Source organism: Eurosta solidaginis, chromosome 5 (genome assembly GCF_040869045.1).
Source record: "Eurosta solidaginis isolate ZX-2024a chromosome 5, ASM4086904v1, whole genome shotgun sequence".
NCBI lineage: Eukaryota > Metazoa > Arthropoda > Insecta > Diptera > Tephritidae > Eurosta > Eurosta solidaginis.
The window spans coordinates 222,509,883-222,533,884 of NC_090323.1; the positions used below are offsets into that span (position 1 = coordinate 222,509,883).

At 36.6% G+C, this 24,002-nt stretch overlaps 1 protein-coding gene across 10 annotated transcripts in view; it reads left to right on the plus strand.

Annotated features, from left to right (window-relative positions):
* The window catches only part of Ae2 (Anion exchanger 2), a 241,479-nt gene that overhangs the window by 51,050 nt on the left and 166,427 nt on the right, over positions 1–24,002 (plus strand). Inside the window, exon 2 of one of the 10 annotated variants that reach the window (XM_067788503.1) lies at positions 16,211–16,482. The exons of 8 other annotated variants lie outside the window; for them this stretch is intronic. The gene's annotated coding sequence lies outside the window, so the exon portion shown is untranslated. Of the gene's footprint in view, positions 1–15,837; positions 16,483–24,002 lie in introns of those variants that run through there. One more of the 10 variants, XM_067788507.1, reaches the window with a different exon arrangement.

Genomic DNA, 24,002 nt, shown 5'->3' on the forward strand with positions numbered 1-24,002 from the left:
TCAAACTTTTTTACCTCCAGCGGGTTTGGGGGCTTTAACCTTCCTATACTCGCGCCAATTATTGTAACATCTTTACTCGCGCACGGTCTCACAGACCGACAGTTCATACCCCCTACAATATATTTTTTACACTTTTTTTAATATTATAATTATTTTAAAATTTAGGGCATAATGAAACAAAATAGTGCGCATAGTACTTCATTTATGAATTATTTTACAGAATTTCAATCTATTACAAATCAGTCTTCAAATTTGAGATATTTTTCTTAAGTAATAGGAAAACAAAAATAAAATCTGGACTTCTTTTTAAAAACAAAATAAACTTCTTAATAATAATAGAATACATATCAAAGTATATATTTATATAGTTTGGCTTAGTTTTGAGCCTCACCATAACAATCAGGGCATACTCGCGTCGGTCTCACGGACCGATTGGCGCAAAATGCTACGACACATATACTTCGCAAGAACGCACAGCACAGCAACACTCACTGCACTATTTTGGTGCTTCATTTGAAAGTACATTAAAATTAATTTTGATATTACTCCGAAAGGCGATAACAGTGCACTTTATTATTTTGTGTGTGCTCTCGCCCTTAACGTACGTAATAAAATATGTAGCAATATGCAGTAAAGGTATAGCAATTTTTTTTTAACGGTTTGACATTTTAAGATGAAAATGTTTCTGAACCTGTTTATTTATTTGGTTTGGATTGTTGATAAGTTTTTTTTTTTAATTTAAGGAATTTTTGTATTGATATTATCTTTTGTTGATATTTGATTTCACGACTCGCTTGAATTGATCATGTGTAAATATTGATATAAGCGGCATTACTCTTACTGACATATCATTATTAATTTAAACAAAAAATTCTTCGATCACCATATTAAGACAACTCTTTACTTACATATCTATTTATTTTTAGGGATATGCGTAATTTATATTTCTCTATTCATTACTAAAGGTTACGTATAGAGTATAACGATTCCAATAATGCTTCCTTTGTGAATCAATGAACTTTTGGGATCTCAACCATTTTTGAAAAGTAATATAAATTAATAAAGACATTTGGCAACAAAATTGTTTATTCAAAATGGAAAACATTTTTCTGCTACACTTTATGGTCCCTGAGCTTCGCCAGAGATCTTGGGGCCACAATTGAGCCGGAGGGTTTGTGCCAGGGTGCAGAAATGGCAGAACATACTATACACGTATATATGGATGGTTCCAAATTAACGCAAGGGGTTGAGTCTGCTGTTTACTGTGTCCATCCAGAAATAAATGGATCTTACAGGATGCCAGATTACTGCACCATATATCAGGCGGAAATTATAGCTGTGAAGAAAGCAGCAGAAATTCTGTAGTAAACGTGTTTAAGTTGCAGCCGCGTCAATATTTATATTGATAGTCAGGCTGCGATTAGGGTAATAATCTCACACACTGGAAGAAACGGTTGAGCACATTCTGTGTTCGTGTCCTGCGCTCGCCAGGTCAAGGCTCCAGCTATTAGGGGCGGAAGAGTTGCCAGATTTCGAGGCAGCAATTAAGATGAGTCCTAGAAAACTGCTAGTACATATTTGTCAAGAGGACGGAGTTATTATATAACATATGTATATCCTGGCACCTGATTAGGGTTCTTCCGTTTGGTCGTCAAACCAATTATGGTAAAACTGTGGACACATTCAGTCTATGTGAGGTTTTTATTGACCGGCCAGTTCAACCTAACCTAACCTTGGTGCACTTTCAGCCTTAGGGTCAATTCCACATGGAATTTTTTTACTACAGATGTCCATTTTTTTTAAATATGTATTCTTCATACACACTCTCTCAGGAAATGCCGCTGATGCGACACAATATTAAACTTTTGCGAATCTCATACATTCTGTGGGCGGTCTAATAAGCATTTAGGATCCTGGCTAAAATAAGACTAGCTTCTTACTACAAAAAACCATCCCACCGCCAAACTGGTAGTGCGAAAAAAGAAAATGGTCGCGGAATGACTTCCTCCCCAGTTTATTGATATTCTATGATTAGTGCAAAAGAATTATAATTAATTAAGACTTGTAATGCGTGGTTAGCCCCAAAAGTACACAAATAGGGATTTACAATAACGCTCAGATTACTGTGCTCGATTAGCCCCCCAATACTTAAGTAAAGGCCGTCTTGAATGCAGCCCATATAGGCGGTGGAGTTGGCCTAACTCTTGATTAACAAAATTTAAGCCACTCCCAAGTGTTTTATCGCTTTCCACGCCATTACATACCGAGAACCCTTCACAGTTACCTTAACGCAGTTGTGATTCAATCTTCCTGTGTTTTTGGGATTACTACGCATCGCGAACCTTTCCGAATACCATTTTTTGCCTACATAAGAGAATATGGATCGTAGTCATTCGTTCCCTATCCAAATTATGTTTTCGTAATATCAGCTTAACGTGCGGGATCGCTTTTTTCTAGCCACGGGCCATCAAAATATTTTTCCTCAAGAGACGGTGTACCGTTGCGGTTCAAATTTTCATGTTTATACTATTCTTAAACTCCGTGGCAATTTATGCAACAGTTTTAAATGTGGTCAGAAGAGCTATCTTAATAATATCCCTTTCATCGCATTCAGTGTCCTTCCGTGCTCATCCGCTTCCAGAACGAGGGGATAAAGTCAACGATTACATATTTTTCATCCAAAATCTCCAAAAGGATGATTCATTGCAAATATCGTCGCCTATGCTGTTCATATTTCCGATTATTTGCAGTTTGTAGACAATTATCTAACTTTTTTTTAAGGATAACACTCTTACTTTTATTAAATACCGTTGCTTTTACGAAAACTGCTAGGGACTTTCTAACTTTGTCGTCCTAACATATAATCAATTGAGCTAATTTACTATCAATGTTCACCACAGGAACTAAAAACTTTCGTTGCGTAGATACAGTGACTGTAAAAATGCTGTGTGAAGGAACAAAATTTCGTCGGCTTTTTTTTTTTTTTTGACCGTAAGTTTGTATCTTTTAAGAGAAAAATAAAGGCAAAAATACTTAAATGCTAATTCGATGAGCAGTGGAACGACGGAGCAGGAACGAAAATTCCTAACTCAGTACAGACTCTACATTATTTGAGGAACATAATACGCGGGTAAAATATTGCAAGTAATTGCTTCTTTATAGAAATATTTATTTGACCTTTATGTAAACAATTGAAGTTCTTTAAACTATGTTTTTCAAATAATTTTATCAGGTAAAAATAAAATAAATTCCAATTCCAATTTGTTTTGTGTCGGAGCACGCTACCATTACACCACGGCGGCCGCCAGGTGGCGGAAGCTAAAAAGTTTTTAAGTTTTATTAACAGAAATTAAATAATCAGCATTATTTGGAATTTTTACAGAAGATAAGTTTGAGAAGAAAGGAGACAGATCTCTAAAGTTTTTAGTTGATAAAACCATTTAAGTATATATTTTTCTTATTTATATTTTATGCTTGAATGGTAACCCCGAAAAAGGTTGTAAGCGACAATTTTAGCTATGGAAGAAGAAAATAATAACGATTTTCTGCAAAAAGCCATTGCTTGCAGACATAGGCGCTTACAACATTTTATATGTTGAAGTATGTATATTATTTTCAAAAGATATGTTGGACTTTAAGTATGTACATCCAAAATTATATGGAGGTAATCTTAAAGAATGGACGAACAGACTACCTGATTCCCTATCTGAACTTCGAAGGAGATCCTAAAGCCACAATTGGCGAAACGGTTCTCAAATGTCGGACGAGGTGATACATGAGTACACAGATGGTTCTAAAGTAGTTGAAGAAGTAGGGTCTGCGCTATACTGTGCAGATCCGGAAATAGACAGATCCTACAAGGTGCCAGATCACTGCAGCATTTTCCCAGCGGAAGTATTAGCCGTAACCAGTACAAACACTGAAAGAGAATAGCTTAAACTGCAACTGTGTTAACTTTTATATTTACAGCCAAGCATCTGTATTTAGTCCCAAGGCATATGGGAATAGATAGGAATGAAAAAGCAGATGAACTAGCTAAAAAGGGCGCATCCCTTGCAGCTTGCTCCATAGACGTCACAATTATATTGGGCGAGATAAAGAGAAGGCGAGAGGTGTATATGTTCAACCAAGCGTGGGTTCAAGAGCGGGGCTGTAAAATGTGGAATATTATATGTAGGTCTTACAACCTTAGACTAACAAAGTAGCTTCTATCATTAAAAATAAAGGACTGTAGACTGATGACGGGTATTCTTACTGGACACAGCTTTCTGGCGTCACATGCTCTTAAATTAGGCTTGTTCAGTGATAGCAGATGTTGTAGTGTGGCTTGGAGGAGAAGACGATCGAGCACGACTTGTGCTCGTGCCCTGCGTTTGCCAGGCTAAGACTCCAGCTATTAGGAGTGATACAGCTGTCAGATCTAGAAGCACCAAGTGGCTTAACTCCTAGAAATCTTCTAGTATTTGCCTATAGGAAAGAGTTATTTTATAACATAAGTCCTGCTTTTTGATAGGGTTCTACAGTTTGGTCGTTAAATTAAACTTCAGGTAAAACTATGTACTCATTCAGTCTATGTGACTTCCTCATGAACCGGCCAGTTCAACCTAACCTAACCTAACTTCAAAATTTTATTAGCAAGGATGTATCTCAGGCATTCTTTTAATAAGGTCGTATCTTATGACGATCTTTACAGGGTCTCCTGAGATACCACTGTATAAAAGTCCTTCTTAACAAATCTTTTATTTTACGACTTTTCGATTAGGATAAGTCGACATATACGAAGACAATATTTTGTAAAAATACCTTCGTTATTTCATTGCAGTAATTTTGTTTTTACTGTGATATTATTGCATATCAAAAAACATTATTTCCTAGATTTTGCCGATGCGTACACATTATAAAGCATCGCTTGTACTGTATTTTTATTTAATTTTATTTTTTTTTTTTACATCCACGTATCTATCGTCTGTGGAGATTTCCTGAAATTTTACCAAAATATTTTTAGAATGTATCAAAATTTAAAACTTTAGTGGAAAAATCTAAACTTCTTTTTTGAAACAGCCTAATGTACATAATTTTCTACACTGAAAGAAATAGCGCTAGTAAAATCAGCAAATCGGTTCTGTTGTTCTTAACTTAACGGAGATTCGGTGAAATTGATCGAATTATGGTTAATTCGACCGAGTTCTTTGTCAAGCGAACAAATTAATTTAATCATTTCAATAGAAAAGAAATTGTCGCTCTTACGTTAACAAAATTCTGTAAAATTGACAGATTCCTAATTAATCTAACAGATTTTTTTGTTAACACAACTGATCTCACTGGTCATTTCAACAGCGATCAACAGTCAATACATGAGCAAATTTCAAAGAGAATTTTACGTTCAATGCGCTCTCTACTTTGTATTTATGTATGCTGTGTACTATATGTATGCACATATTTACGAATATATATGGCAGTCGCCGTGGTGTGATGGTAGCGTGCTCCGCCTACCACACCGAAGACCCTGGGTTCACACCCCGGGCAAAGCAACATAAAAATTTTAGAAATAAGGTTTTTCAATTAGAAGAAAATCTTATCCCGAGTCGCCTCTTGGCACTGTTCGGCAAGCACGCCGAGTGTATTTCTGCCATGAAAAGATGAAACTCGTCTGCTTTGCAAATGCCGCAACATAGGTACTTTCGTACAAAGCTGTCGCAACAACTTTTTTTGTTCATTTGACTACTAAAACGGTCAATTACGAATCAACGATTTGTGCGCAGTTGATTCAACATCTTGTTGCGACGGATAAAAATTGACAGAAATTTCGGTTGAATTAATCCGTATTTCGGTTGATTTTACCAGTTTCTTTCTTTCATTTTACTATAGGTTGAAGCAATGATCGCTTGTGTTCGAATGTTTTCCTATTTGAAAAAATTTCACATTTAGTAATTATACAGGAACGAGACATACTGAATAATAAGAAATGCATTAGGTTCACACAAGTACATACACATCAGAGAAATGCATTAAATACTTGCATTTTGAAACGACTTGAAAATCATTCAAATTCGCTAATAGGCCCGGCAACTAATATTTTTGATGCAGATAAGTAGATATAATATATTTGCATGTGGAACCAAATCGATCGACACTACCGCTATTTGCCATGCAAAATTTGGCAATTTTCTAATTTTTGCTACATATATATCATAATTAGTAGAATTGCTTTTCCCCAGACTTAAACCTAGGAACTTTGGTGTGGTAGGCGGAATATGCTACCACTACCTCAGGCCGGTCGCCATTGATCTTACCAATTATCATTAAATAATTCTGGCATTCGACTGTGAGCCGGAAGCGTCTGATTTCTTGCACTACTCACATACTTATTTCGATATTGACTACCGCTTATTTCCCAGTCTCGTACCTTTCGTTTATAATGTGACGTTTTAAAATAGTTTCTGTGCCAAAGATTTTAGTTAGTAAGTTTAAAAATACATAGTATTTTTATTAGATAAATTGTTGTTGCGAAGTAGAATAATTTTGTCATGTGTTTGTTTCAAGTGCCAAGTACAAACAATTGTATGAATTGATTTTTTGTTTTATTTTAAAATTATTTGGCAATGTTAAGGTTATTACATATATTCAAACTATTTTTAGGTGCTTCAACAATAGATTATACGGTATATACGATAAGTACGTCAAGCGAAATTTCTGCCTTTGAAGAAAAGCAAACACTCGCCTATACTGCTAGTTCTACAATCTCGAATTGTGACATTTACAACATACAGTATTGGTTATAGCTCATTATTCACCGTAATGGGCAACAGTTTCATTAATATATATACGCTTGATAGATTTAGAAATTACGTACAGAGCACTTGGGCAAATACATAAATTGCAAATTTTCAGCTCCTCGGATATTACTTTGGACAAAGGAATTTAGAGCATGTATGCGTCGTGTGCGCATTTAGTTTTTACTACTGACTTTATTTGTATGACTAAAAATGTTGATAATAAGTTTTTGGAGTGCTGATAAAGTGGGTTCTTTACTCATTATGAAGAGTAGATAGAGACGTTTTTGTTTTTACTTGTTTCACGAAGTTTTGAGGCACTTAGATATATAATTTTAATGTGCGTTTGAATTATTCGAAACTAGCTTACGACTCATTAGAAATATATGTAGTCTTTATTCTTAGCTTATTGGGGCAACTGTGTAGCCGCAGTGTTCTAATTCGCTGGAATATGCTGATGTTTGCGTAAATATCGTACAGTTCATCACAAAGTCTTCTTCGATACTCCCCGTTGCCAACACTCAGTGGGCCGTATGTCTTCCGAAGGAATTTTCTCTCGAATACTCTCAGAGTCGCCTCATCTGATGCTGTCATGGTTCACACTTTTGCACCATATAGGAGGACGGGTACGATATGTAACTTGTAGAGCATGATTTTCGTTTGCCAGAAGAGAGTTTGCATTACTATTCAACTACCTACCTAGTTCAAAGAAGCATATATTGGCAAAAGTTATTCTTTGCTGTATTTCGAAGCTGAACGAAGTCTTTTAATATTTCGAAATTATGGCTGCCAAGAGTGGCGCAAACGCGCTGACTGTTTTTTTGATGTGAATAGGTACTTATGCTTGTCTGCATTCACTATCAAACCCATATTTTCACTTCTTTTTCCTGCTTGGAGTCATCAGAATTTACGGCGCGGGTGTTCAGGCCGATGATATCAATGTCGTCAGCATACGCCAGTAATTGCACGATCTTATAGAATATTGATTGAATTTGAATATTGAGAGTTGTGTGATGCAGCTAGTACAATTTGTCGCCAGCATTTAATTGAAGAATTTTCAGGAAACCACTCACTTTGTCTGAACGGCTCAGGGAGGTTTTTCCAACTCTGACTGAGCTGATGGTGTTGCTGATCATAGTTTTGCACAGCTGTAAGAGTTTTACGGGGAGACCAAATTCAGACATAACGGCATATAGGCATCTCCTTTTCGTGCTTTCGAAGGCGGATTTAATATCGAGAAAAAGGTTATGTGTGCCAGTTCTTTTTTCGCTAGTTTTTTCCAAATCAGCTGATTCAAGGTGGTCTTCAACCTTTCGCACAATACGCTTGACAGGTCTTTAAATGCGCTTCTAAGAAGTACGATGTTTGCAAGGCTCCCCTTGTTGTGGACTGCGCAAAGAATATTTAGATTTTAATCTTCGGGCATGCACTCGTTCGATCCTATTTTGTAAACAAGCCGATGTATACGCTCGCAGCCTTATTTTTTAATCTGGTTCTTGCCCTCTGGTTTTGACAGGAGTTTGTAGCAGACTTTAAGCCTTTCCGTTGCCGAATATTTTGTTAAAATTTTGGTACCTATAAGCTCACGCTCCTCCCGCTCACACCTTTCTGTATCTGCTTTTTTTCTGCGAATGAGTCTTGCTACCTTTTTCAAACCTCTGTAGCTTTCACACACTTTTTCTGCCGCGTTCGCTTTTAACGAAGCCCTGTAAACAGCTTCCTTTTTTACGACTGCAACTCGGCATTCTTTATCGTTCATCGTCCTATTTCTTGTATCGGGCAGTAATCGAACTATAATGCAATCCACTTTTTACACATTTTGGCTGGTATTGAATTAAGTATTTCAATGCACAAATTCAAAATTTGAAATGTTTGAGTCAGGCCTCTTTAGATATAATAATTCATCGCCTACCCAAACTTGCTCTTTAACGAAGAAATGCAGTGACATTGAACTTGAAAAGCATTGCTCGTTTGGTAAAAAAGTTGTCAACTTACCTGCCAACAGCATACCTACACAGCACAGCTGTCCATACACTTTGGGTATGGGCAAATAAAAATTGCAACACAATCGCACAAAAAGCAGTTGAAGCATATACATTGCGTATACACATCTCACAAAACATGAATACTTTTCTCTGTTTTCGGTGGTTGCAAAAAAGTGCAACGAATCCGGTTTGTAAAGTAATTCCACAATTTGTTTATCATTTTTCGTTTGATGTTAAAAAATTACCTTTGGCTTTGGAAACATGTTTTACGTCTAAAATATTTTAAAGTGCTGCTTATATATGCATAAGGATGGGGCGATTTGGTGAACTTTTGACTCCTCCTGTTGGTCTTAACAAAAACTTGTTCTAGGGCATGTTTTGTTCATACCAAAAAGAGGAATCATAATTTCGATTGCGCGGTATAGGTTAATAGGCGGCCAAACAAATCGCCTCACTAAAGAGTAAAGTATGATCAATGCCAGCACATAAGTAGCGCGTTTACATATGTAGATCTAAATAAAATTTCGAGCCTGAATTTTCAAATGAGGTTTCCATGAGTGGGTAAACATGCTTACTGCTTAATCGTAGGCCCACGTTTGGGACAAAAATACCTGATATATTGGAATACTCTAGCTGAGAGCATGTTTGAATGGATGGTTGACAACGAACACACACACAAACTGTTTTTTTTTTAACAACTTTTGTTATATATGAAAGGAATCAACTATTTTCTTTAATTTGAAACCAAAGTAAATAATTTAAAGCTTAATTGCAAGTAAGCAATATTTTATCGAGTGATTCATTTTTGATTTATGCATAGCTGTGTAAACTACAAGTTTATGATTTTTTAGTACTTTTTTGAAATTATGTAGATTCCTTCATATTTCTGCATCAACCATGTCACATACATAGCTAAACTTTAAAACGCTGAAAACCGTTATCAAATCGGAGCTTTCTGCAACATATCGACATCGAATGACTTTATTTTATAATATGTACCGATCCGCCAGATATTTTGAAAATATGTTTGTATAGTTCCGATTTCAAAGTCACACAAACGACTCATCTATACTTTTCATAAACTTAGAGTTAAAAATTAACCCATTGTATCACAAGTGCAAATATCTCCAAAGGGTTCAAGATATCGACTAGTTTAAGGACCCAGGTAGTAAGATTCTATCATAACAACATAGGCTTCAAATTTTCCGTAGAGCAGTACCAGTATTTTTTTTTTCATATAACCTTATGTAGAAGCTGCACCATCCATAAACGTTTTCGTGAAAATCATATTTGACCAAAGCCCAATTTAGTAGAACTTCCCTGCACTAATTCCAAATTAGCGCAGAATTATCTCGTTAACTGGCAAATGCTTTTAACTGAAAATATTAACATTTTGTTGCCCTGCGAAATGGCAATTGATCCCCTTTGCATACCTTTTGTACGCTTTCTAAACTGGTTCTGACGTAGGTGCTTCGAAGATATTCGCTGACTTTGCTGATTAAATTAAATATTTATAGCTCAGCCTTCAGCTCTATTGGCAAAAATATGACTACCAAAACTGTCCCGCTCTGCATCCAATTAGCAACAGTTCAGGTGTAGTCATTAAACCTGTAGTGCGAAACTGTCCATTTGGGTGACAGCCTCCCGTATTTGCTGCAGAGTTGTTTTCTGTTGAAAGTTGGGAGATATGATCAAACTGATTTTTCTGGATAACTTTCGGTATGTTATGTCATTTGTGTTTTCACTTTTAAACAAAGATAAAGCGGAAGTCTTGTAATGAAACTGAACTGAAATATTTATCTCTAAAATGCTTATCAATGCCACATTGCTACAGTGACAGGTATAAATATTATTGAACCCTGAAATAAGAAGACAGCAATTTTTATAATTAAACTCAGATGTGACAAGAAAAAATGTACGCTTTTATAAATATAACTGGTTTGAAAAGATATTTTGAACTTCTGATAAAATGTGAACGAATCTTGAATAAACAAAATTACGCTCATATATAATTTTTCAAATTTCAAACCGTTATATCGGGATTGACGGTACACCGTCCAAGAGCCAACATTTATGTTAAAGTAGGCTCATTGCGCAGAAAGAGGTTGTTGATGTAAAATCATACAGTGGAAGAGGTTTTACAACAACGATTGTTCAACAAATCAGAGCTTATAAATGAATCTGATGGCTAAAAATACTTTGGCTTATCAGAACTTTATTTTAAACAGCTCTGGCTAACCCTGGAAACGTTTAGAGCAACATGAAATACTTTCAGTCGTGTAACGCCCAGCAGACCTTGTTCTGTTTTCCCATATCTATCCACCTGCCTCTTATTTGTCTAGCCCTCCTCCTCTCTTATTTCCTCTCCCCTCTGCATTTTCTAGTTTATCAAAATATCTCTATCCCTCTCATCCTTCCGTATATCTCACTCTACTTTTTCTTCCCATTTCTTCTGCTTTCCTTTATTTTTTCTTTCATGAGCCTGTTTCCAATGTGGAGATATATCAAGTTTGGATTTTTTCCGCACATAACATTACTAAGGTAGTAAAAAAGAAGCAAAATAGTACCAACAAATTTTCCTCCGTACTAATTTAAAATTCATGACCCTATTATGAATGCCATGACATTTTTGTTATTGTACTACAGACTTCATCAGTCTGGTTTTTTTGCGTCATGGGTTTTTCACCTTTCAAACTTTTCCAAAAACTTTATATCAACTTGTTTCCATAATAAAAAGGCAGCAATGTTCATTTATTTAAAAAAAAAATTTTAAATATATAAAAAATAAAATTAAAAGTAACTAAATAAAATAGAGTGAACCAAAATAAAATAAAGTAAAATAAAATAAAATAAAATAATTTAAAATAAAATAAAACAATTTAAAATAAAATAAAATAAAATAAAATAAAACAAGATAAAATAAAATAAAATATAATAAAATAAAATAAAATAAAATAAAATAAAGTAAAATAATTAGATTAGTTGAGCTGAAAGGCCGCGGTTAATGAATAAAACTTCCTTTGGTTTGTTTTATATTCATAAGTTTAAACTTTGGTCGATATTTCGACTTCACTCTGAAGTCATCATCAGGGACATATGGACATGTATGATCGACTGTCGATCATGAAAACAAATACCAGCAGGATAGCCTAGTGGTTAAAGGCAACTGCAATTTCACCGTGTGATTCGCGGTTCGAATCCCGGTGAAACCTTTGATAACATTACAAAATTGCCTGATGACGATTACTTTGGCGGTTTTCGAAATGGTTCCATCGCAATATACCAGTAAATGTTTCTTTCTTTTCAGTTTCTCTTAGAAAACATAATAAATGTAATTCAATTATTATAAGCCGGTGTTAAGCTCATGAATTCTTAAATTTAAGTATAAACTGAACACACCATTAAACAAACATACATAAATATATAAAACTGAGCCCGAGTTTACAAAGCTTCTCATTCGCAAAGAAGAGGAACTTTACAAAACAAATCTACATGGCACAGAAATTAATATAGAGACAAAATGTCTCAATTGTGTTGTTAGTGTAGAAATGAGAAAAACTGAATTAAGCATGAAAACAAATACCCGCAGGATAGCCTAGTGGTTAAAGGCAACTGCAGTTTCACCATGTGATTCACGGTTCGAATCCCGGTGAAACCGTTGATAACAATACAAAATTGCCTGATAATGATTACGTTGGCGGTTTTCGAAATGGTTTCATCGCAGTATGCCAGTAAATGTTTCTTTCCTTTCAGTTTCTCTTAAAAAACATAATAATTGAAATTCAGTTATTATAAGCCGGTGTTAAGCTCATGAGTTCTTAAATTTAAGTATAAACTGAACACACAATTAAACAAACATACATAAATATATAAAACTGAGCCCGAGTTTACAAAGCTTCTCATTCGTAACGAAGAAAAACTTTACAAAAACAAATCTACATGGCACACATATTAATATAGAGACAAAATGTCTCTATTGTATTGTAAGTGTAGAAATGAGAAAAACTGAATTAAGCATGAAAACAAATACCAGCAGGATAGCCTAGTTGTTAAAGGTAACTGCAGTTTCACCATGTGATTTACGGTTCGAATCCCGGTGAAACCTTTGATAACATTACAAAATTGCCTGATGATGATTACGTTGGCTGTTTTCGAAATGGTTCCATCGCAATATGCCAGTAAATGTTTCATTCTTTTCAGTTTCTCTTAGAAAACATAATAATTGCAATTCAATTATTATGAGCCGGTGTTAAGCTCATGAATTCTTAAATTTAAGTATAAACTTAACACACCATTAAACAAACATACATAAATATGTAAAACTGAGCCCGAGTTTACAAAGCTTCTCATTCGCAACGAAGAAAAACTTTACAAAAACAAATCTACATGGCACACAAACTAATATAGAGACAAAATGTCTCAATTGTGTTGTTAGTGTAGAAATTAGAAAAACTGAATTAAGCATGAAAACAAATACCAGCAAGATAGCCTAATGGTTAAAGGCAACTGCAGTTTCACCATGTGATTCACTGTTCGAAACCCGGTGAAACCTTTGAAAACATTACAAAATTGCCTGATGTTTCTTTCATTTCAGTTTCTCTTAGAAAACATAATAATTGAAATTCAATTATTATAAACCGGTGTTAAGCTCATGAATTCTTAAATTTAAGTATAAACTGAACACACCATTAAACAAACATACATAAAATAAATTTAAGCAAAACAAAAAAATAAAAAAATAGAAAAAAACAAGTAAGGAAGGCTAAATTCGGGTGTAATCCAACATTACATACTCAGCTGCCAAATTACAGCTTGCAAAACTTTTAAACTACCTTCTTTTGAAAGGGGGCGGTGCCACGCCTATTGTCCAAAATTTTACAAATTTTCTATTCTGCGTCATAAGGTCAACCTACCTACCAAGTTTCATCGCTTTAACCGTCTTTGGTAATGAATTATCGCACTTTTTCTTTTTTTCGAAATTTTCGACATCGAAAAAAACAGCGATCTGAGATGAGTGTCCAGGAACTTACATACCAAATTTCATTAAGATACCTCAAAATTTACACAAGTAATTTACACAAGCGAAAATATAAAATAAGAGAAAATAAAACATAAAAAACTAAATTAAGTTAGATTAAATCGATTTTTGATCTACAAGCTATCCGCTTTTGACGGTGCATTTATTATCGAAAAATATTCGATATGTTATTAATATGTTATCGAAGTTTTACCGGTTGTATATCGGAGTGTTATCGAAAATTTACGATTAGTTATCAAAAATGTATCGATCACTTACAGAAAAGTTATGTTATCCATATGTATGATACAAATTTTTTTAAGGAAACTTATAGACTCGTTATCGGAGTATTACCTATCTAATATATAAAATTCTTCTGTCACGGTTTTAGAGGCTGAAATCCCCCGAAACGGCTGAACCGATTCTCATGAAATTTTGTGAGCATATTGGGTAGGTCTGAGAATCGGCCAACGTCTACCTTTTTTTCGCTACGTGCCTAGGGTCTTGAGATCAAAACGTGGCCCCGGGTAGCCCTAGAATGTGTTTATACAATATGGATATCAAATTAAAGCTGTTGATGAGTGCTATAGTACAGGATAATTTTTATACCCCTGGGTGACTAGGGTCGCGAGATATAGCCCAAAACGTGGACCCGGTACCCCTAGAATGTGTTTATACAATATGGATATCAAATGAAAGCTGCTGGTGAGTAGTGCTATAGCACAGGATAATTTTCATACCCCTGGGTGACTAGGGTCTCGAGATATAGGCCAAAACGTGGACCCGGGTACCCCTAGAATGTGTTTATACAATACAGATATCAAATGAAAGCTGTTGATGAGTGCTATAGTACAGGATAATTTTCATACAACTGGGAGGCTAGGATCTCGAGATATAGCCCAAAACGTGGACCCGGGTACCCCTAGAATGTGTTTATACAATATGGATATCAAATTAAAGCTGTTGATGAGTGCTATAGTACAGGATAATTTTCATACAAGTTGGAGGCTAGGGTCTCGAAATATAGCCCAAAACGTGGACCCGGGCACCCCTAGAACGTGTTTATACAATATGGATAGCAAATGAAAACTGTTGATGAGTGCTATAGTACAGGATAATTTTCATATAACTGGGAGGCTAGGGTCTCGAGATATAGCCGAAAACGTGGACCCGGGTACCCCTAGAATGTGTTCATACAATATGGATATGGATCAAATGAAAGCTGTTGATGAGTGCTATAGTACAGGCTAATTTTCAACTGGGAGGCTAAGATCTCGAGATATAGCCTAAAACGTGGACCCGGATACACCTAGAATGTGTTTTTACATTATGGGTATCAAATTGAAGCTGTTGATGTATGCTTTAGTACAGAGTAAGTTGGCAAAACTGATAAATATGCATGCGAAGCCTAAACAAAAACAAGAATTAATAATACCCACATACCTATTTACATACGTCCTATTCGATTTGCTGAAATTTCGTATATAAATTTGCCTATATTAGTATTTACGATGCTTTTTTCCGGGAAGTATACCAGAGACGGACTGGGACTGGGATTAGGACTAGGACTGAGACTGAGACTCGGAATGGGACCTGAACAAAATACATACCATCCTCTGGGACTGGCAATAAGAGATGAAGAAGAAGGAGAAAAACTTGAGAGAAGAGAAAAGGGAGAAGGAGACTGAGAAAGAGATAGAATGAGACGAAGATGAAGCGCAAAAGACGGAGGGAGGAGTGAATAAAAAGATTAGGAAAAAGTGTAGAGGGGCAGGGCAGAGTTAGAGGGAAAAATCTTATTAAAATGTATGCAGGTAAGCCAAATTTAGGAGACTGAGAAAGAGATAGAATGAGACGAAGATGAAGCGCAAAAGACGGAGGGAGGAGTGAATAAAAAGATTAAGAAAAAGTGTAGAGGAGCAGGGCAGAGTTAGAGGGAAAAATCTTATTAAAATGTATGCATATAGGCCAAATTTAGGGCAGAACAACGTCTGCCGGGTCTGCTAGTTTTTTATCTAAAATTTATAAAATTATCAAAAATGTATTTATTGGTTATCAAAAAGCTATCGATTTCTCAACGACAACTCAACGGTTTGTTATGAAATACATACCTTTACAACTTCAATTTAAAATCGATGGCACATATGTAACCCATTCGATAAAAAACCAATACAATGACAAGCTGATAATAAAAAGCAGATAACAAAATAAATTAGTGTTTCGCTGTCAATAGTTAACAGATATTAAAACAACAACTCGTCAGTATCGGTTATTCGCGGAAAAGTTGCTGACGAAGCTTTTCTCAAACTCTTTGTTTCTTATAAAGTTGCATCTGTGGTGGTTAAGTTTCAACTGTATGTTTACACATCGAACTTCAAGAGTGCTTGGTACTTACGCCTTTATTCGTTAGTCAAGGTTACTTTTATTTTCGCCAGGCAGCAACATTCTTTTAACTGGTGAACAAATTGGGAACAACTTTTGTTCTGATGTTAAAATGTGAATGCAGTAAAAAATTACAAGTGTTTAATAAATGTTTTTGTGAAAAAAAAATAGCAATTATTGTTTATCGATCACTAAATTTTCTGTGGCTTAATATGTCGGCAGCAACAGTTAGAATAAGAGTTTAAACAAAAATGAAGTTAATAATAATAGAAGTGCTTCTTACATTTACCGCAAATATATTTAAATGACCTTCAGGAGCATAAAGGTAATAAATTAAAATTTATATCGAACAAAGTATAGGTACATGAGTGTTTCCAAAAAAAGTTGTTTAATGCTTTACGAGTTACTTATCGAAGTGGTCCTACTATATGGTGCAGAAGCACGGGCGCTGACAATATCAGATGAAATGGCTCGAGGAGTCCTTGAGAGCAAACGAAAGAATTACGGGCCTCTACGCTTTGGCGATTGTGTGTACCGCAGAAGATTTAATGATGAGTTGTGCGAGCTTTGCGCGGACAAAAACATAGTCTAGCGAATCGAAACACAGCCGCTACGCTGACTACGCAAAGAAGGTATTTTTATCTGTACACGCCCAGGGAATCAGTAAAAGAGGGCGCTACTTTTACTCCGCTGTGTAGAGTTTATATTCTTGTTATTTTTTAAATTTTGGATCTTTATTTTCTTATAAAAAATAAATATAGTTTATATGCAAACTATACGCTGGAAGGACCGGTTGAACAACGATCCATAACGTTGGAAACACCCAATGTATATCATAATAATAAACAAGTATTAAGACATCTTTGGTTTACATTATTTGGCGCATTTAAGCTTATTTTATTAAGCAATTTATTTTATTTTTTTCAAGTGAGTAAATATTAATATCTTTATATAATAAAAGAAAAAAATATTATTAAAGGAGTGCTAATTCAAATGTTATTTAAAATAAAAAAATAATTAGTAAGTTTATTTATAGCTTAATTTATTGACGGATTTAATAATATACTTTTTTATACTATGTTGAGCAGAGCTCACAGAGTATATTAAGTTTGATTGGATAACGGTTGGTTGTACATATATAAAGGAATCGAGATAGATATAGACTTCCATATATCAAAATAATCTGGATCAAAAAAAAATTTGGCTGAGCCATGTCCGTCCGTCCGTCCGTTAACACCATAACTTGAGCAAATTTTGAGGTATCTTGATGAAATGTAGGTTCCTGAGCACTCATCTCAGATCGCTATTTAAAATGAACGATATCGGACTATAACCACGCCCGCTTTTTCGATATCGAAAATTTCGAAAAACCGAATAAGTGCGATAATTCATTACAAAAGACAGATAAAGCGACGAAACTTGGTAGATAATTTGAACTTAAGACGCAGAATAGAAAATTAGTAAACTTTTGGACAATGGGCGTGGCACCGCCCACTTTTAAAAGAAGGTAATTTAAAATTTTGCAAGCTGTAATTTGGCAATCGTTGAAGATATCATGATGAAATTTGGCAGGAACGTTACTCCTGTTACTATATGTACGCTTAATAAAAATTAGCAAAATCGGAGAAGGACCACGCCCACTTTTAAAAAAATTTTTTTTTAAGTAAAATTTTAACAAAAAATTTAATACCTTTACACTATATAAGTAAATTATGTCAACATTCAACTCCAGTAATGATATGGTGCAACAAAATACAAAAATAAAAGAAAATTTCAAAATGGGCGTGGCTCCGCCCTTTTTCATTTAATTTGTCTAGGATACTTTTAACGCCATAAGTCGAACAAAAATTAACCAATCCTTTTGAAATTTGGTAGGGGCATAGATTTTACGACGCTAACTGTTTTCTGCGAAAATGGGCGAAATCGGTTGATGCCACGCCCAGTTTTTATACACAGTCGTCCGTCTGTCCTTCCGCATGGCCGTTAGCACGATAACTTGAGCAAAAATCGACATATCTTTAATGAACTTAGTTCACGTGCTTACTTGAACTCACTTTATCTTGGTATGAAAAATGAACGAAATCCGACTATGACCACGCCCACTTTTTCGATATCGAAAATTACGTAAAATGAAAAAAATGCCATAATTCTATACCAAATACGAAAAAAGGGATGAAACATGGTAAGGTAATTGGATTGTTTTATTGACGCGAATTATAACTTTAGAAAAAACTTTATAAAATGGTTGTGACACCTACCATATTAAGTAGAAGAAAATGAAAAGTTCTACAGGGCGAAATAAAAAACACTTAAAATCTTGGCAGGTATTACATATATAAATAAATTAGCGGTATCCAAAGATGAGGTTCTGGGTCACCCTGGTCCGCATTTTGGTCGATATCTGGATAACGCCTTCACATCTACAACTACCACCACTCCTTTTTAAAACTCTCATTAATACCTTTAATTTGATGCCCATATCGTACAAACTCATTCCAGAGTCACCCCTGGTCCACCTTTATGGCGATATCCCGAAACGGCGTCCACCTATAGAACTAAGCCCCACACCACTTTAAAATACTCATTAACACCTTTCATTTGATTCCCATATTGTACAAACAAATTCTAGGGTCACTCCTGGTCCACCTTTATGGCGATATCTCGAAACGGCGTCCACCTATGGAACTAAGGATTACTCCCTTTTAAAACACTCATCAACACCTTTCTTTTGATACCCATATTGTACAAACAAATTCCAGGGCCACCCCTGGTCCACCTTTGTGGCGATATCTCGAAAATGTGACCACCTATACAACAATCACCACTCCATTTTAAAACCCTCATTAATACCTTTAATTTGATACCCATATCGTACAAAGCCATTCTAGAGTCACTCCTGGTCCACCTTTATGGCGATATCTCGACACGGCGTCCACCTATGGAACTAAGGATTACTCCCTTTTAAAATACCCATTAACACCTTTCTTTTGATACCCATATTGTACAAACAAATTCTAGGGTCACCCCTGCTCCACCTTTATGGCGATACCTCGAAAAGGCGTCCACCTATAGAACTAAGGATTACTCCCTTTTAAAATAGTCATTAACACCTTTCTTTTGATATCCATATTGTACAAACAATTTCTAGGGTCACCCCTGGTCCACCTTTATGGCGATATCTCGAAACGGCGTCCTCCTATGGAACTAAGGATTACTCCCTTTTAAAATACTCATTAACACCTTTCATTTGATACCCATATCGTACAAACGCATTCTAGAGTCACCCCTGGTCCACCTTTATGGCGATATTTCGAAACGGCATCCACCTATGGAACTAAGGCCCACTCCCTTTTAAAATACTCATTAACACCTTTCGTTTGATGCCCATATTGTACAAACAAATTCTAGGGTCACCCCTGCTCCACCTTTATGGCGATATCCCGAAACGGCGTCCACCTATAGAACTAAGCCCCACACCCCTTTAAAATACTCATTAACACCTTTCATTTGATACCCATATCGTACAAACAAAGTCTAGAGTCACCCCTGGTCCACCTTTATTACGATACCTCGAAAAGGTGTCCACCTATAGAACTAAGGCCCACTCCCTTTTAAAATACTCATTAACTCCTTTCGTTTGATAACTATATTGCACAAACGAATTCTAGAGTCACCCCTGGCCCACCTTTATGGCGATATCTTGAAACGGCGTCCACCTATGGAACTAAGGATTACTCCCTTTTAAAACACTCATCAACACCTTTCTTTTGATACCCGTATTGTACAAACAAATTCTATGGTCACCCCTGGTCCACCTTTACGGCGATATCTCGAAACGGCGTCCACCTATAGAACTAAGGATTACTCCCTTTTAAAATAGTCATTAACACCTTTCCTTTGATAGCCATATCGTACAAACAAATTCTAGGGTCACCCCTGGTTCACCTTTATGGCGATATCTCGAAACGGCGTCCACCTATGGAACTAAGGATTACTCCCTTTTAAAACACTCATCAACACCTTTCTTTTGATACCCATATTGTACAAACAAATTCCAGGGTCACCCCTGGTCCACCTTTGTGGCGATATCTCGAAAATGTGACCACCTATACAACAATCACCACTCCATTTTAAAACCCTCATTAATACCTTTAATTTGATACCCATATCGTACAAAGCCATTCTAGAGTCACTCCTGGTCCACCTTTATGGCGATATCTCGACACGGCGTCCACCTATGGAACTAAGGATTACTCCCTTTTAAACTACCCATTAACACCTTTCTTTTGATACCCATATTGTACAAACAAATTCTAGGGTCACCCCTGCTCCACCTTTATGGCGATACCTCGAAAAGGCGTCCACCTATAGAACTAAGGATTACTCCCTTTTAAAATATTCATTAACACCTTTCTTTTGATACCCGTATTGTACAAACAAATTCTAGGGTCACCCCTGCTCCACCTTTATGGCGATATCCCGAAACGGCGTCCACCTATAGAACTAAGCCCCACACCCCTTTAAAATACTCATTAACACCTTTCATTTGATACCCATACAAACAAATTCTAGGGTCACCCCTGATCCACCTTTATGGCGATATCTCGAAAAGGCGTCCACCCATAGAACTAAGCCCCACGCCCTTTCAAAATACTCATTAAAACATTTCATTTGATACCCATATTGTACAAACAAAGTCTAGAATCACCCCTGGTCCACCTTTATTACGATACCTCGAAAAGGCGTCCACCTATAGCACTAAGGCCCACTACCTTTTAAAATACCCATTAACTCCTTTCGTTTGATACCTATATTGCACAAACGAATTCTAGAGTCACCCCTGGCCCACCTTTATGGCGATATCTTGAAACGGCGTCACCTATGGAACTAAGGATTACTCCCTTTTAAAATACCCATTAACACCTTCGTTTTGATACCCATATTGTACAAAGAAAGTCTAGAATCACCCCTGGTCCACCTTTATTGCGATACCTCGAAAAGGCGTCCACCTATAGAACTAAGGATTACTCCCTTTTAAAATAGTCATTAACACCTTTCCTTTGATAGCCATATCGTACAAACACATTCTAGAGTCACCCCTGGTCCACCTTTATGGCGATATTTCGAAACGGCGTCCACCTATAGAACTATCGCCCACTCCCTTTTAAAATACTCATTAACACCTTTCGTTTGATGCCCGTATTGTACAAACAAATTCTAGGGTCACCCCTGGTTCACCTTTATGGCGATATCTCGAAACGGCATCCACCTATGGAACTAAGGATTACTCCCTTTTAAAATACTCATTAACACCTTTCTTTTGATACCCGTATTGTACAAACAAATTCTATGGTCACCCCTGGTCCACCTTTACGGCGATATCTCGAAACGGCGTCCACCTATGGAACTAAGGATTACTCCCTTATAAAATACTCATTAACACCTTTCATTTGATAGCCATATCGTACAAACGCATTCTAGAGTCACTCCTGGTCCACCTTTATGGCGATATCTCGAAAAGGCGACCACCTATACAACAACCACCACTCCCTTTTAAAACCCTCATTAATACCTTTAATTTGATACCCATATCGTACAAACACATTCTAGAGTCACCCCTGGTCCACCTTTATGGCGATATCTCGAAAAGGCGAACACCTGTAGTACGAAGGCCCACTGCCTTTTAAAAATATTCATTAACACCTTTCATTTGATACCCATATCGTACAAACAAAGTCTAGAGTCACCCCTGGTCCACCTTTATTGCGATACCTCGAAAAGGCGTCCATCTATAGAACTAAGGCCCACTCCATTTTAAAATACTCATTAACTCCTTTCGTTTGATACCTCTATTGCACAAACGAATTCTAGAGTCACCCCTGGCCCACCTTTATGGCGATATCTCGAAACGGCGTCCTCCTATGGAACTAAGGATTACTCCCTTTTAAAATACTCATTAACACCTTTCTTTTGATACCCATATTGTACAAACAAATTCTAGGGTCACCCCTGGTCCACCTTTATGGCGATATCTCGAAACGGCGTCCTCCTATGGAACTAAGGATTACTCCCTTTTAAAATACTCATTAACACCTTTCATTTGATACCCATATCGTACAAACGCATTCTAGAGTCACCCCTGGTCCACCTTTATGGCGATATTTCGAAACGGCATCCACCTATAGAACTAAGGCCCACTCCCTTTTAAAATACTCATTAACACCTTTCGTTTGATGCCCATATTGTACAAACAAATTCTAGGGTCACCCCTGTTTCACCTTTATGGCGATATCTCGAAACGGCGTCCACCTATGGAACTAAGGATTACTCCCTTTTAAAATACTCATTAACACCTTTCTTTTGATACCCATATTGTACAAACAATTTCTAGGGTCACCCCTGGTCCACCTTTATGGCGATATCTCGAAACGGCGTCCTCCTATGGAACTAAGGATTACTCCCTTTTAAAATACTCATTAACACCTTTCATTTGATACCCATATCGTACAAACGCATTCTAGAGTCACCCCTGGTCCACCTTTATGGCGATATTTCGAAACGGCATCCACCTATAGAACTAAGGCCCACTCCCTTTTAAAATACTCATTAACACCTTTCGTTTGATATCCATATCGTACAAACGCATTCTAGAGTCACCCCTGGTCCACCTTTATGGCGATATCTCGAAAAGGCGAACACCTGTAGTACGAAGGCCCACTGCCTTTTAAAAATATTCATTAACACCTTTCATTTGATACCCATATCGTACAAACGCATTCTAGAGTCACCCCTGGTCCACCTTTATGGCGATATTTCGAAACGGCATCCACCTATAGAACTAAGGCCCACTCCCTTTTAAAATACTCATTAACACCTTTCTTTTGATACCCATATTGTACAAACAATTTCTAGGGTCACCCCTGGTCCACCTTTATGGCGATATCTCGAAACGGCGTCCACCTATGGAACTAAGGATTACTCCCTTTTAAAATACTCATTACACCTTTCATTTGATACCCATATCGTACAAACGCATTCTAGAGTCACCCCTGGTCCATCTTTATGGCGATATTTCGAAACGGCATCCACCTATAGAACTAAGGCCCACTCCCTTTTAAAATACTCATTAACACCTTTCGTTTGATATCCATATCGTACAAACGCATTCTAGAGTCACCCCTGGTCCACCTTTATGGCGATATCTCGAAAAGGCGACCACCTATACAACAACCACCACTCCCTTTTAAAACCCTCATTAATACCTTTAATTTGATACCCATATCGTACAAACACATTCTAGAGTCACCCCTGGTCCACCTTTATGGCGATATCTCGAAAAGGCGAACACCTGTAGTACGAAGGCCCACTGCCTTTTAAAAATATTCATTAACACCTTTCATTTGATACCCATATCGTACAAACGCATTCTAGAGTCACCCCTGGTCCACCTTTATGGCGATATTTCGAAACGGCATCCACCTATAGAACTAAGGCCCACTCCCTTTTAAAATACTCATTAACACCTTTCGTTTGATGCCAATATTGTACAAACAAATTCTAGGGTCACCCCTGGCTCATCTTTGTGGCGATATCTCAAAACGGCGTCCACCTATGGAACTAAGGATTACTCCCTTTTAAAATACTCATTAACACCTTTCGTTTGATGCCCATATTGTACAAACAAATTCTAGGGTCACCCCTGGTCCACCTTTATGGCGATATCTCGAAACGGCGTCCTCCTATGGAACTAAGGATTACTCCCTTTTAAAATACTCATTAACACCTTTCATTTGATACCCATATCGTACAAACGCATTCTAGAGTCCCCCCTGGTCCACCTTTATG